The sequence below is a fragment of the Lutjanus erythropterus genome, chromosome 22 (assembly GCF_056507025.1).
Source record: "Lutjanus erythropterus isolate fLutEry1 chromosome 22, fLutEry1.hap2, whole genome shotgun sequence".
Lineage (NCBI taxonomy): Eukaryota > Metazoa > Chordata > Actinopteri > Lutjaniformes > Lutjanidae > Lutjanus > Lutjanus erythropterus.
Window position 1 is genome coordinate 10,212,501 of NC_139338.1, and position 15,388 is coordinate 10,227,888.

Sequence of the window (15,388 nt, forward strand, 5' to 3'; positions counted from 1 at the left end):
ATGAAAAAGTCGCAATACCAAAGCCTACTCATGGGCCTCAATCTCTAGTCCCACCATAACCACTTCAATACAGTTAGTATGAATGACATAAATGTAGCACATCCTTTTATTGAAAAAAAAAAACGCTACATACTGTACAAGGGAGTTTAAAGACTTCCTCAAAAAGCTAGATATATGTTCATTATAATTAATGTACAAGGTAATTGTTTATACCATCATTGAGATACTAATTTGATCAGAGGAAGATATGTATCTACTGTAATGTGTCATGTTAAGCCCAGGCAGTAACAATGAAGGATTGATAAGAATGTTTGTTTACTTTGTAGAGATTATAGTAGCAAATTGCCATGTCTGAAAGGGGCAGAAAACTTTTTACAATTTTGCAAGAGTAACAATGAATGGCAAAATTGTTCACAATTTATCTTTTTCACAGCCGACATTTTGACTTGTCATTGTGGGGAATGGAGCTGTCGACAATGGTATTAACAATAGTGCCTATTCTACTCAAGTGTCCCTGTTTTCCATGACAGTGTGACAATGAGCCAGCATGCACAATCGCAAGACCCTGAAACTGAAGACATGATTCATAATATTTTTATTTTATTATGTGCTTTTCAGACTGTGGCATGTCAAAATGTTGTCCATGAAAAAGGCCCTTTAGCTTTGGATGAGTGCATAAGCAGCAGGACTGGTCAAACACCAGCCTGGATTTAGTTTGAAGTCTCATGTTCTCCTGCTTGACAATGAAATTGGTTTAAAGTTAAGTTTTCAACCTTTGCTAGCTAATTTCCTGGGGGGAACCCTGTATCACAATGTGAGAGTATCTGTGTTAGGGATGGATGGACACAAATCCCTACATTTGAAGTCAAGGTTTTTGATGTTTGCAATTCAGTGTATTCTCAGTCAAAGTTTACAGTTACTTGCAGATATTCCCACCATGATGGCTCACACATTGTGAAATAAAACTGCAAACAACAAAAGATAACACCCATAATATAAGAAAAAACCCAAGAAGGCAAACACAATAGTCGCTGATTAAGATCTAATGTGATTTCACACTACTTGGCTTGGCACAGAGATTTAATTTACTGCTGCCGGACTTAGAGCAATATCTGCACTGACTTGGGGGCACGGAGGCGGAAAAGGGGAGGAGAGGGTGGGAGGAGGAACAGGGTGGGAGTATGTCGGGCGGACGAGGGGGGCCTGTTATGTTGAAGTCAGATTGGGGTGGGGGGTAGTGGTGGTAGATGGTTGGAGCTGAGGGGAGTCCTGTCAACAACGGTATCAGCACAAGTGTTCGGGCCTGTGTTTATGCTGTCGCTCTGTTTGGAGAAATTAGTCATGTCCCATTCTGGAGACTAGGAGGCAACGAGACAGAGAGAGGTGTGTGTTTTGGTGTGTGTCTGTGTGTGTATGTGAGTGCTCCGTCTGTGCTTAGCATGGTTGCCTTCCCGAACTGAGCAACAGAAGATGAAGAGATTCAATTTCTCTGCCTTTTCATGTGCCGTTGAGTTCAGGGACACACATGCACATACAGTACATACATTTATGTAAGCAACTACACACATACCTAAAGGTACTGTATTTGCAACACACACACACATGCACATACACACTCACCATGTACTCACAAGCCAGACAACAGCCAGTGGGAATTCTCTGTCTGGTGAAATCAATAAAAATGTACACAGCCCCAGACACATGGGACAAGAGTATGCTGTGTGTGCATGAATGTGGGTGTGTGCGCATATGTGTGTGCGTATGTGTGTGTGCCACTGGTTGATCCAGGGAAAATGGCTTTTGTTGAGTCCCCTGTGCTATGTAACATTACAGAGTAATTACAGAGTGTGTGCTTTGTTTAGGGGATGTCTAATTATGCTGTTTGGGTTGTGCAGGGCCCTGGGGTGTCACCGTGTGTGTGTGTGTGTGTGTGTGTCTGTGTGTCTGTGCGTGTATGTCTGTGTGTGTGGAGCCGGTGAGAAGACACTAATTGTGGAGGCGGTGTTAATGGTACAGCAACTGTCAGAGAGAGAGAGAGAGAAGAGAGAAAAACAAGCCTGAGCGTTTCACTTTGGCCTTTCTCCTAATCTTTTATTACCTCTGTCCAGCGGGATGTTATCTACAGTATCACCTAATGGCACATCTCTGACATGATCAAAAAATGCCTTTTACACATGGGTTGTGAAACATTACTGGGTTTATCTTGCCAGTACTAGCTTTTTGGCTGTCACAAAAGTTCCATGTTTAGTCGTTCAAGCATGGCTGCACCATTACAGATCGAGTTGCAGTGCTTCCATAGCACTTGACATCCATCATACAAGACTATCAGCAATACAAGACACACAATGCATGGGGTTAGACTGTTTATTGCAGAATGCTGCTAAGTTGTTTTGGAAATGTCAGACTCATTTCCAGCCATTTCTGCAACATGGACAGTTCACAGTCTGCAACTTTAATGAGCTCTTTGATCAAGGTGCACTATATGAAAGGCAGACTAGGATAACTTACTATTATAATTGATTTATAAATACAAACACATCAATATATATAAAGTATATCTAACGTTGTAATAATCTGGGCATTGTGAGCAAGGGTTGTTTTTTTTTGTTTTTTTGTTTTTTTTTTTTGCAGAAGGTGCTATAGCAGTCATGTCTAAAGTCACACCACCACTGCCTGCTTAATATTGTAATATTGTGTAGGTCCCCTTCATGCTACCAAAACAGCTTTGCCCCATTGAGGCGTGGACTCCACAAGACCTCTGAAGGTGTCCTGTGCTATCTGGCACCAAGACTTTGTCAGCAACTTTAAATCCTGTAAGTTGCAAGGTGGATCCTCCATGGATCAGGTGCCATTGTAACAAGACTGTCAGTGGTTTTAGTATTATGGCTGATCAGTGTAGGTAGATTGCTTCAGCAACTTTTGCGTAACAATAATGCAATGTAGTGCTTTTCATAAATATGATAAAGTATAAATTGGCCAAGCATTTACAGATTATGGTGCATGTTAAAAAGACACTAATGTCCCCCAAATGCCAACCTTTTTATGTAAGCATGGGCTTATACAATATTTGTACACTTTTCATGGAGGGAAAGTCAAGTCATATGACATGGTGATCAACTTTCTACATATGTCAGATTTCATGGAAATGTAGGCTAGCTCTTCACATTTTTATTTTTTCTGTGCACGTTAAGGACTCTCATCCTTGTTTAAAAAATTGAGGTTTGAAGTACATTTGTGACATTGACAAAAGAATCTCGCTGCATTGGAGTGGTTGACCTTATGTTAGAAAGACCTTAATGCATATGAATGTGAGTGTCATCTTTTTTACAAACATAAATGTATTAAAAACTGGCACTGTACCTTCCACTGGTCCATGGTGACGTATTAAAATCTATTAAAAACATTTATTATATACTTCATTCTACCCCGATCACATTGCCCCTAGGAGAACACCAAGATACAAAACTACAGTGTGGACACAGAACCTAAGTGAAGGCAGTGAAGAATAGGCAATCTAGGACATCTTTAATACATTGATAAAGGACAAAAAAATTACACTGAGTGGTGCGAATATTGTAACTGAATGTATTGAATGGACATAAGAAATAGAGGCAGAACAGCCACTGTGCAACACTTATTGATCCTGTGTTTCAGGACTTTTTTTTAAATCTGCAAAAACATAGAAGCAATGTAATGGTCTTAGTAAGGGGACACATGACGCCAGATTTGAACAAACCTGTACGCCAAGCAAAACTTCATCCTGTATTGGACTTGTCAGGGAAGACACTATTGTAGTTTTTTGGTTTGAGAACCCAAGAGACCAGGACGTAATGACAGTATGCTTGTCAAGTGAGATTGCTTCTGTAACATGTTTGTGTATTTGTTTCAAGGTCTGTACAAGGTCTTACAGTTGTGTATCTGGTGTTCCTATTGACATCTATCAGAAATGCAATTTATCCCTTCTCCCTCACAAAGACGGAACAGAAAAGGTCTCATTCTTCCTTGTTTATATAATTCTAATTACCCGGGTTGATTTAGACTTGGCAAAGAAAAGTGGTGATGTCACATTTCAAAAGGAAGCCTTGGTTTGAATAGCTATTGGCCAGCTCTGAGAAGGGGTCAAGGTACTGAGATGCGTCCTTGTCCATACAGCAAACAACACAATACCCTAATGTCACTGATGCATAATTGCTGAGCACATTTGTTCCAGTAAGTTGTGGTTCATGATGACATCTTTAGACCCAATGGTTCATTGTCTGCATAATATTAGACCAGCCTTCATTTCATATAATGCGCTCCAGGGCATTAATTTGCCCATGGAATATAATGAAGTGCATTTTTATTATTGTTAACATTATCTTTCACAGAATGCAGCATTACAGCCATAATACATTTTATATGAATGCGGGAATAAATGAAATTGCTGTGGCGATGTTGTTGTCCACATGGATTGAATTGATGATGGAATAGCGTATAGCACAATGCAAGTCCTATACTGTTAATGTTTTTTGAATAGTGAATTGTGCCTTCAAGAGACAATCGGAGAAAAGTAACTTAATTTCGAGGTGTATTTTATAGGTTTGTATAACAGTCAGTATTAGGCTATTAGCAATCTTTCTGCTGCAATAGGAAGTTGAAGAGATGCTTCTCAGTAACATCCTACTCCACTGGCCTTTACATTATAAGTGTGTATTGAGAGCATATGTGCAGGTTTGTACAGTATGTTCCTACTTGGGGCATAGAAGTACAGTATTTTTTACATTTTTATGTGGAGTCTATGAGCTGTGTGTTGGAGTTGGTGTGTATTGTTGATGTAAGCGTGTTGAACTGTGGCAGGCCGTGAGTAATGTGATTAAGTGGTGAAGATGGGATGCAAGTGTGTGTGTTTATGTGTGTACATGGATAAAAATGTTGAGAAGGACACTATTAATATGATAAAACAAGATTGGACTTGTGACCCTCACAGATGCTACAACTGCTGCTGCACACATACACACACTTTGCATGTACAGTAGGCAATATTGTTCTTTCCTTCCTTAGTTAGTCTTTAGTTTGCAGCACCTTACAGGTCCGCTGTGTAAGATTTACATTGGTTTATTGCCAGAAAGTGACAGAAATTGAAAACAACAATCATAAGCATGTTCTCATTAGTGTATAATAAGAATTTGTTGCCTTTTTGTCACTTTAGAATGAGCTGTTTATATCTTCAGAGAGTGCAGGTCCTCTTTCATGGAGGCTGCCATGTTGCCCAGAACACACAAACCAAATACTTTTTCACTCCTGTCCAATCCCCCCCCCAAAAAAAACTATCCCTGTCCCATCCCAATCTAATGAAAGAGTAAAAAAACAAAAAAAAAAACAAAAAATCAAAAACATCCTAATCGCAGGAGAATGGCTTCTATCCCATCCTGTTCTTGCCATTCCAGAGTGAAGAGCTTGCAAAAACTGGACATATTGTTGTTATGATTTCCACTCCTGCCTGCTCCTGCAGATTTTTTTTTAACCTGTCCTGTCTCAGTGATCAATAATGAAATTGATTGCTATTCTGCAGGAATTCCACTGGAATCTGGGGTCTATTTTCTACTAAGGAGTAGAAAACAGTAGTAAACAGTTCCCAGACAACTGTTGACAGCATAAAGGGCAGTCTGTGTTCCTAGATAACAATAGTTGTAAATGGAAAAATATATTTATTTTTGTGACTTGGGTGAACAGACAGTTTCAAAGCTGCTTAAAATTCTCAGGCATCATGCATGATTTCAGGCATAGGTTAGTTCTGAATTAAATCCCTATAATACTTAATTCAGTACATTGTACACATTTCCTCCTGGACAGTTGTTCAGATTCACAAATTGTTCTTGCTTTATTCCCTGTGTCCACTAATAAAAGTGACCTCATCAAAATTGTTATAAGGTATCAGAGCCAGAATTTGCTGCCATATAATACTTTCATAATAAGACTTGATCAGTGTGTGCTTGTTCACCAGTGGTCTCTACTCCAGTGGTGTCTTTGACCCTGGTCACCTGCGGGCAGATACAATAGAGATGGGAGCTTTCAGGCCAAGAACTCTTTCTCTGTCTCCATTGTATCCTGTCTATAATCCAATCAAGTTGATCACATTTCAACCAGTCAGAAGCTTTCAGTTGGCCAGCAATAGAGGTCACTGTCTGTGTTGGTGTATTTGTGCATTAACTTCATTCATTTTCAGTCTGCTCATGTCCCTGTCTCTGTCTTCTACAGTATGCAGTTTTGTATGCACTAATTCTACTGTGGGTGAGTGCTCATCCTTCTCTCTCTGAGGTTTATTAGTTGTGTGTGACAGTGTCTTTGCAGAATGCATGCAGACAGTAAGAATTAGCCAAACGAATGCATTTACACTGAGTGACCAGTTTACTAGGTACCTGCACAATCTAAAGTAATCCAATCCAATCCTCTAATAGACTCCAACCTTGAAGCATTAATGTTCACATTAGAAACACAGCTTTAATTAAAACAAATGACTTAATTGATTCTATTTTTTTCTATATATAGGTACTTTAAATATTGCTGTGTTCTCTCTGTATCAGTCTTTGTCTGACTCTCACTGTTTCAGAGACAATCAGCATGTCCACTCAGCCTTGTTACATAACCAGCAGAACAGTCCTATGATCTCCCCACCAGCTCACTGGCAACATAAAACTTTGACACTGTGTTTGTTTTATTTATTTATTTATTTATTTTATATGAAACTACTGTAGATAATGCCTGTGTACGTCCTGACATTTAAATGTATTCATGTGTTTGTGCCTTCATGCGCATGTGTGGCAGCCTTTGGCGGGACGGTCTTGTTGTCCCTCCCCTTCTCCGTCCACTCTGTTAGTGGCCTTTATCTTCTCAACAATCGGGCTTTATCCCTGGACACTCCTGGTCCCACGGTAGGCCTGGGAGCAGCAGCCCAGCGCTCCTATCCAAACCAAACCAGACATATTTCCTGACATATGTTCACTTGTGTAACCCACTCAACCCCGACACACACAAACATGCCCACACAGACAGTGGAGAAACTGTAGAGCCAAATGACACAACAGACAATCAAAATCTAAAGCTAAATGTTAGATTATGTTAGATACTCTTGTGTTGTGGTTGTTTTAAATGTTTTTTTAATTGGAAAGAATCATTTTTAAAGTTAACAAACATATTGTCGTGTTTCTTTTCCATATACTAACATATAAGAAATAAGTAAACAAATAAAGGAAAGGAAAAAAAAAAACAAAAAAACACAAGACCTTAAACACATTATTGACATGAAGCGCTTCCCTCATCTTCCCCATCCCCGTTCCAGCCCTGGACTGTGCTAAGATTTGGTTTGTTCTGCAAGATGAAGGACTAAAGGTTGCCAAATCTTCTCAAAATTGTTTAACTTGTCTTAAAAGATAAGTGGAATTCTCTTGAGGTGAAATGTGTCCATCAGTTCTGTGAATAATAGGATAAGCTTTGTCACATTGATAAGGATATATGCCAGGAGGCATGATTGTACCTGGTTTCATTTCCTCACAGATTTAGATAACCCCAGTATCTAAAAAAGTCTCTGCAAACATGATTTTGTAAGTTTGGTTAAAAATGTGGACGCAAAAAGATTCTCAGATGTATTATTTTCTTTCATGTTAGTGTTTAATATGCCATGTTTTACATTACTGATTTGAGTTTCACAAATTGAGTCTTTTCGGTTGATTTTATTTTGAAAAGACAATGCTACTGCAAAGTACAGGGATATTATACCTGATAGCAAATATGGGAGATATGTGATCAGAAGCACAAAATATCAGCAAGAGAAAAAGGCATGGCAACCATTAGAAAATGAATAAGAAATTTCCATCCAAAAAAAGAAAATGTAATAAAAACACCTATCAAAAAAGGCATCCTTTATTTGCGATTGAATACAATGTGAATGAACAGCCACACCAGAGTACAAAAGCTGCACTGTGTTAGCATCAGTATCAGAAGTTGCAGAACATGATGTGGTGTTTGATCACAAGAAGACTTTGGCACTGTGAGATGTTGTGCACAGAGAGGAAAACTGAGAGCATTGATTTCATTGTAGAGGAGCAAGGAGTGTGTGTGATTTGGCAAATGTGTGTGCGTGAACCGTCTGGAACATAAAACTATAGAGGCCCATTCAGACCTTTCTTTCTCTCTCCTTCCATCAGGAGATAGCAGGGACATTGAACTGCAGCAACAAAAGCAGATTTCCATCAGACAGAGTTTCTGAGAGAGAAAGGCATTGTGTTGAAAGGGGCTTAATGGAAGCACAGCTTAGAGCTTTATTCATACAAACTGTACTCTCGGGTCAGGCGAAACACATATGTGTGCATACACACAGTCACACACTCACTTTTCCCATATACCAAACACCTCTTATTCTTCTACACTGAAATTTGTGTTATTATTTTTATAATTATTTTTAATAAATGATAGAGAAGAGTTTGTGACCAGATAGTTGTCAGTCATGATGTTTTGGAGCAAGGCACTTAAAGTGCATTACAGTACTGACCTAAATCAGCTGCTTGATGCCTACAGGCGGAAATATACTTGCTTTTAACTACGCATTTGCATACGCACCCCTACGCATCCCTACGCACCCCTACGCATCCCTACACTTCATGGCTGCCTTGCGTATCCTGCATCCATTTGAAACGATGGTTGTGCACGTCCTCAGAAATTAACGCTATGCATATGCAAACGCAAGCGCATGGTTAAACAGCAAGTATATCTCCAGCCTAACAAAAAAATAATATACATAGTTAAAACTCTTTCAATACGCACATATATATATGTTTCTGTAATATTGTTTTCTTCCTACTCAGGGTTACATGACAAATGAAAAGAATTTTCACATCTGGACATATTAATGCTCTTGACAGAACACAGAGGTCACCAGAGATGCCAAATTGTTGAACCAACACGTCTCTGACACTGTATTGAAAAAGTAGATTATTATGTGCCTCCCAATAAGTCCTCAAACATAAAAATAGTTGTCATATTTCATTCCATTCTTATCTGCCTCTGCTACATGTTAAGGTTTCTGAAGTTTAGGCAAGTAAAACTGCAAGGTTTGGTGAGGATCGCCTTTGCGGTCGCTTGTTGGGGGGGAGGGGGGTGGAGATAAATCTCAGTCTCCACTGTCAAAGCCACAAACGTTTTATGAACCAGTCCACCACAACCTCCTCTTTAAGGACACTCATCAGCATTTACTGGAAAAAAGTAAAATGAATTCATTTCAGTTGAATCAATACAACTGCCAATTTGTCTCATGAAGGCAAATTAAATTTGCAAGGTACTTTTTGAAGAGTATGTCTCAACCAATTTAAAACCATCTTTGCAATGCTAAAGGATTTGAGAGTCCAAGACAGAGTAGTCAGTATAGTCACCAAGCTTCCAGCACCAACTATTTTCTGAGAATGCCCACATGATTTTTGCTGTGGCACTTTCTGGTGTGACAGTGTACTAAGATTTTTAATTATAGTAGAACTGTGTGTTCGAACACAACCTGAGTGACACAGTTAGGCTTGAGCAGTATCTATTTTGTCATACCTTCCTGACATCCTACTGTGGTATACAGTATTATGGCAGAATTTGTGTACAACTTGGCTGTACTCTACTGCAGGTAGTACTCCCTCATGCAGGCAGAGCTGAGCATGGTGGCAACGTTATTTCACAGGGAACAACACACACAGGAGCTCTGCTGCAGTTTTGAGAAGTTGCAGCCTTTATTCACTGACAAACTTAAACATACACTGCATTTACAGTGCCGTCACTTTACTACCAGAGCAATGACTTCACTGCCCACCTTTTACTCCACTCAACATGCATTCCCTCGCTGACACCATAGACAATAATCAGTGCCCGTCACCCTTTCTTTCTAATGCTTGCTAAAGTTACACACTCACTACTCTGACTAATCAGTTGTCTGCAGTGTTTGTGAGATTACCTTTATCATCAAGACTAAATCCAAAATGCTCCCAAACAGATGCGTTTTTCTTCTTTTTTTTACTTGTTAGTCTCATGTTGAGATTTCCTAATACCCTATTATACTGTGAAACCTTTAAACCGTTTCAAAGACCATATTTAGCCAGATGTTGAAAAGATGTAAATTCATCTGTCTCTTAAAGACAAATGTGTAATTACATCAGTAAGTAATGTTTGTGACAATGCAGGATTTGTCCAGTCTGTCTCCTTTGTTCCCCTCATTAAAGGTAGAATCAGTAGGATTTATCTTAGCTGTAAACACACCTGATAGATAATTTATTGTTGTGTCTCTGCAGATACAGTCATAAGTGATAATTGATAGGGGTTATGTTTATAGAAGTCTATACATTGTTTTCTAGTATAATGTGGCGCTAATGATTTCAACTAAGTGTGTAGTGAGCTCTTGTAGTGTTTCTGTGATCCCTGATCCAACAACTGTGAATGACCTGTGTGGGTGAGAGAGCAGCGTTAATGAGAGCCTGGGAGGACGTTCAAACTTTTGTCCCGTTCATAAATACAGTACATCCATGCATTAATGTTAGTTGATGGATAGTTTTGAGCTCCCTAGTTTAATTTTTAGCATTTTTACTTGACTGCTAAATTAAGAAAAAAATGTTTTTGGCAGTTACTAAACAGCTTCAGGTGCATTACCACCACCCTTCATGCTGGACTAAGGCTGGCCGTAACTTACATGCACTCCGAGAAAAAGTAAGATGCATTGCAGTCGGGTTTGTGATGAACTGTCCCATGTTTTACAGTGACACTAAGTGTTCTGTACTGTGAACCATCTGTACCCTGCCTTCCCTGTCTAAATACCTCTTTTTCTCTCAGATCAGACTTGTCCTCCTCTGTATTACATGTAAACCAGGGATGAGCGAGCAGGCCTCCCATGGATTAACCGCTGACTGACTCCAAAAGTTGCAATCAGACTTCCTTATTATGAGACGCGTAAAGTCTTCACAACACATAAACACACACAACGGGTTCCAAGGTTTTCTGAACAAAGTGTATATGAGCAATACTGTTGCGTTGTCCCCAAATCACATCGCCCAAAAGACTACACAACGGCTGCTCCCAAATCTGATTGGTGTTATTTGTAAGTCAGCCTAAATCTCAGAGAAGCTACACACACAAATGGAACAGGGCTTACTAATCCATTTGTAAGGCAATAGGCAGGCAAACAGGCAGGGGAGAGCTTGCCAAGTGTTGTAATCACAACTAAAGATGATGAGCCCACTCCCTTCCTCTACACTCTACAGTACCGCGTGTGTCTGCGTGCGTGCGTGCATGCGTGTGTCTGTTTTTGTGTGTGTTTGCATGTTTGTCCTACATCGCCTCCTTTACAAAACTGTGACAAGTGAGAGAGGAAAATGAATCGGTATCAAGTGGATAATCTACAAAAGTACACTAGGAGCTTTTCCACCTTATGCAAGTCCCCCGCTCATTCATTGGCAGATACCACGCAATCTCTGTGAGAACAACAACAAGCCGGCGATATGAGTTTTGAAAAGGCAGTAATTGTAAGCAGGTTGGGGAATAAATTAGAATGATGACAAAATACAGAGATAAATCCAGCTTAAGAGAGATGTACGCCACTGTTTATTTGATTTCAGCTTTTCTCTCTATCCTGCTCTTTCTCCCTCCCTCATTCCTGATCTTTTTTAGTGGGGTGGAAAAATGGATTTTTGTCAGAGATTTGGCCCTGAAATAGCTTATTGTCTAAGGCAGCCACTGTGCGGGTACAACGTCAACATCACATGTGTGTGCGAACGCACTCGCCTGTTTCCATGGGGAGTAATGGCCATGGAAGTGTGTATTGGCTCTGCTGGCACAATACACCACTGTGCTCATTGGTTTAGACTGGTGTGTGTGTTTACAGTGTGTGTGTGTGTGTGTGTGTGTGTGTGTGTGTGTGTGTGTGTGTGTGTATGTGTATGTGTGTGTGTGTGTGTGTGTGTGTGTGTGCGCGTGTGTATGTACTTCTATAGTCTCTCTTGTTGATATTTATAGATGGAAGAATTCTGGTATGAAGGGGGGTAGGGTAGGAGGAATGTGGGGAGCAAGACGGGGGTGGGTAAGGGAGAGGAATGGAGGGATGAGGAGAGGAAAAAGGAAGAGTGGATCTTCAAGATAGAATAACTTAATATGCCATCAGTTTTTCATTCTTTCACCCCTTCTCACTTTTTGTGTCTTTAAATCACCTTTCAGTTCCCTCTTTCTCTCTTACCTCATGATTTCATGCACAGAAGCATTTTCGCACTTTTTGACACCAAACACACCTTCTTCTTTCTTTTTTATCTTTTTTTTTTTCAAATGAACAACCTGCACACACAGTGCTGGTACAGAAAGTGAATGAGAACTGTGTGGTTTTGCTGCAAGCCAAATTTTAGGCAAAACAATGAAGATCAAACTGAGCAGATAACTTAATTTATTATCATTTTTTAATAGCTTTTGTACTTTTGATACCATGATTAACAGATATTTATTTAAGTTTGAAATCGGATCTCTTACCTGCTCAACTGAAATTATAACAAAATTCTTAAAAGAAACCAAAGACCAGAAGGGCTTTCTAAAGAATAAACATACATATACAGTGAATTTGATGATAGAACTGTTTTGTATAAAAAGTTTAAGAATAAAATGGTTAAAGCAAGTTGAACAAAGAAAAGTAGTTATCATAGCTAGACTCTATTCTTTAGGGTTGTCTAAACCTATATTAGACTGTATTGGACTAACCTCATAGTCCTTCACATTTGATAATATTGTAGAATTAATTAGCTGTGGTTTTGTTCTGCTTTGTTTTCAGGAGTGCGGGGGCTCAGTGGACAGAGGATCTGATTATTTCTGGACGTTTTTCTTTTCAGGTTGTCAAGGTTAGTGATCTCCTGTTCTCCTGTACTGTCTCTGTTACATACACAGATGGTTCCATCTTCAACTCTGAGAACAGTCTGAAATGGATGCAAGATCTCTCGCTCAGTTTTACACACTGTGTTACTATCGCATTTTTGTATGGATTTTTTTTTCATCCTCATCAACAGTCACTGACATGACATGAAGGGGAAATACACAAAAAAAGAAAAAATCAATACACGCGCATGTTTTAAAAAATGCACAAGATATAAAATTCTGACTGTGAAAGTTCTCTACTTTAGTGTGCTGGCACTAGTTTTGGTTGAAAGGGAAAATAGAGCACTGACTTAGTTGTCTGTTCAGGGAGGAGGCTTATTTTACACAAAAGTGTTTTTGCATATCATATTAAAGGGGACCAAACTTTATTAAACTTTTTCCAAGACCAATTCCTTGAATACCTGTACTATGACATTTTTTTTTTTACCTGAGTCTGCTTAAGGTCCATTTTTGCAGTTGCAGTCAACAAACACGCAGCAGTAATTAGTCTGTAATATTAGCTTAACCACAACAAATTAATAATATACAATACACAGTGAGTGTGAAACACACTTAGAGCTGATAAGAGCATGGATAGGAGCTGGGATACTGTGCTTATAAAACAGATTGAATCTTTACAAATTTAGTCCTTGCACTGGGCTTACCAGCCTCCAAACAGATGACTCTTGCTGACTAGTTAAATTCTGCCCAGTCACGTGTTTCTGTCTTGGAAACTTTGACCACTCATCCAAAAACTTTGCTAAGAAATTAATTTGACTGGTGGATTTCTGTAAACGTTGTGCTACATCAGTGGAAAAGTGTCTTGCGGCATGCTTGGCTGTGATGACAGAAAGCAGTGGACGGCGCTTCATAGAGAACAAGGCCTCGAGTCAAAGGAGGGCAGCAATGGCAAACCCAGATACAAGACAAATGACCGTGAAATAGAGGCTCGACTGATACTGTCTGCTGCTCTTTGTGTGTGTATGTGTTTGTGTCTGAGTCCAGACAGTGCGTGTCAAGGCAGTGTCATGATCACAGATTGCGGCCTCATCACTGCTCTGTTGAGGAGATTTAGCTGGCACTGGTTACACTGACCGTGGCCTGCGTGTGTGTTTGTGTATGTGTATGGATGCATGAGTGTTTGTCGCAACCCTGTCAGATCAGCCATGACTCTGCTCACTGCGTGTGTGTCAACCAGGGGTGACCTTTTTCACTGTGTGTCCCTGGGACTGTGTGTGTGCGCGTGTGTGTGCCCTGTGCTGCAGGCAGGGAAAGTCCCTGTCTTCACTATGCCAGAGAGTTGGAGGGTCCACCCCGTTCATCTGTGTTTGGGTGAGTTTGTTTCATTGTGGGAGTTCCCCCATCAGAGTGAGACAGGCTGATCTGATCAGTTTCATCTCTCATCTGTGAATTGACTCTTTGAGTATACTGCTTCTATATTTAACAAGCGCCAAGTGATGTCATCAACACAGCCCAATCATCATACCCTTAGAGTTTTTTTAAAGCTGCTTTTATTGGCTCTGACCATCAGCCACTCTTCAGTTTGTCCAGTTGTAAATGTGAGTTCTCCTGCACATCATGCTCAAATTACCACTTTAGCTTTGTGGATCAGAGCAGATTCGTAAAATTAGATGATGTTTACAAATAATACCAGTAGCAGTAAGTTAAGTTACTGCAATAAATATTGTAATATTTTGCATTTTTGTTATCTGTCAAGTTTTATGCACAGTATGTAGCCCAAAATCACAAACTTGCCCCAAACGGTTTTAAAATCTCTACAGTACATCCTCCATTCTTAGACCCTCAGTTGGATGCTGGATGAGGAAAAACTGCAAAAAAAATTTAGCAGTGAAAAGAAAATGGTTGTTTTGTAGCTACATCACACAGAGATTAAGGTAGTATGGTAATCTCCAGAAATGTGATTCCAGCTTAAATTTCCCATCACAAAAACTGATTAGCAAAGAAGGAATCCCAATAAAAAACATAACACAGAGATGTAAAACATGTAAAATATAAAAGGCAGCTACAGTGATGCTCTTAGTGAGCATACGAGAATTTAACTCTAAAGGCATAATATGCAAGAATAAGTGCAGCAAGTCCTCCAAATTATACAACAAAACACACTGTTTGTCCTCTGGAATGACACATAGAATTTTCTTCTGATCTAATTCCCCCACTCGGCAGGACTTGATTTGTCTGTCCCTTCCAAAACCATTTCACATCACATTTTGTAAAGTAACACCGGTTGAGGTTTGTTTAGGTTTAGGCACAAAAACAATGTTGTTAGGGTTATAAAAACATTGTGGTTTGGGTTCAAATTAAAGTCTCTGTAAAGGAAAAAGGGAGTTTTTTCTTCTAGACACATTATAGATGTTAGAATATAGAGTTGCTGAAAACATAAAAAGAAGTATTTAGAACTTAATTGTGGTGTTAGACAGGTAAACTGTTGTTTCTGTTTTCTGTGTTCAGCCTTTTTTGGGTGGACCTGACATGCCAAAGC

General features: G+C 39.5%; 1 long non-coding RNA gene across 1 annotated transcript in view; it reads left to right on the forward strand.

Moving 5' to 3' along the window:
- LOC146306656 (uncharacterized) overlaps positions 1-13,071 on the forward strand; it is a 98,853-nt gene extending 85,782 nt beyond the window's left edge. Inside the window, exon 3 of the long non-coding RNA XR_014768954.1 lies at positions 12,809-13,071. This is a non-coding gene — a long non-coding RNA (uncharacterized LOC146306656). The remainder of the gene's footprint in view (positions 1-12,808) is intronic.
- Positions 13,072-15,388: the final 2,317 nt, after the last annotated feature.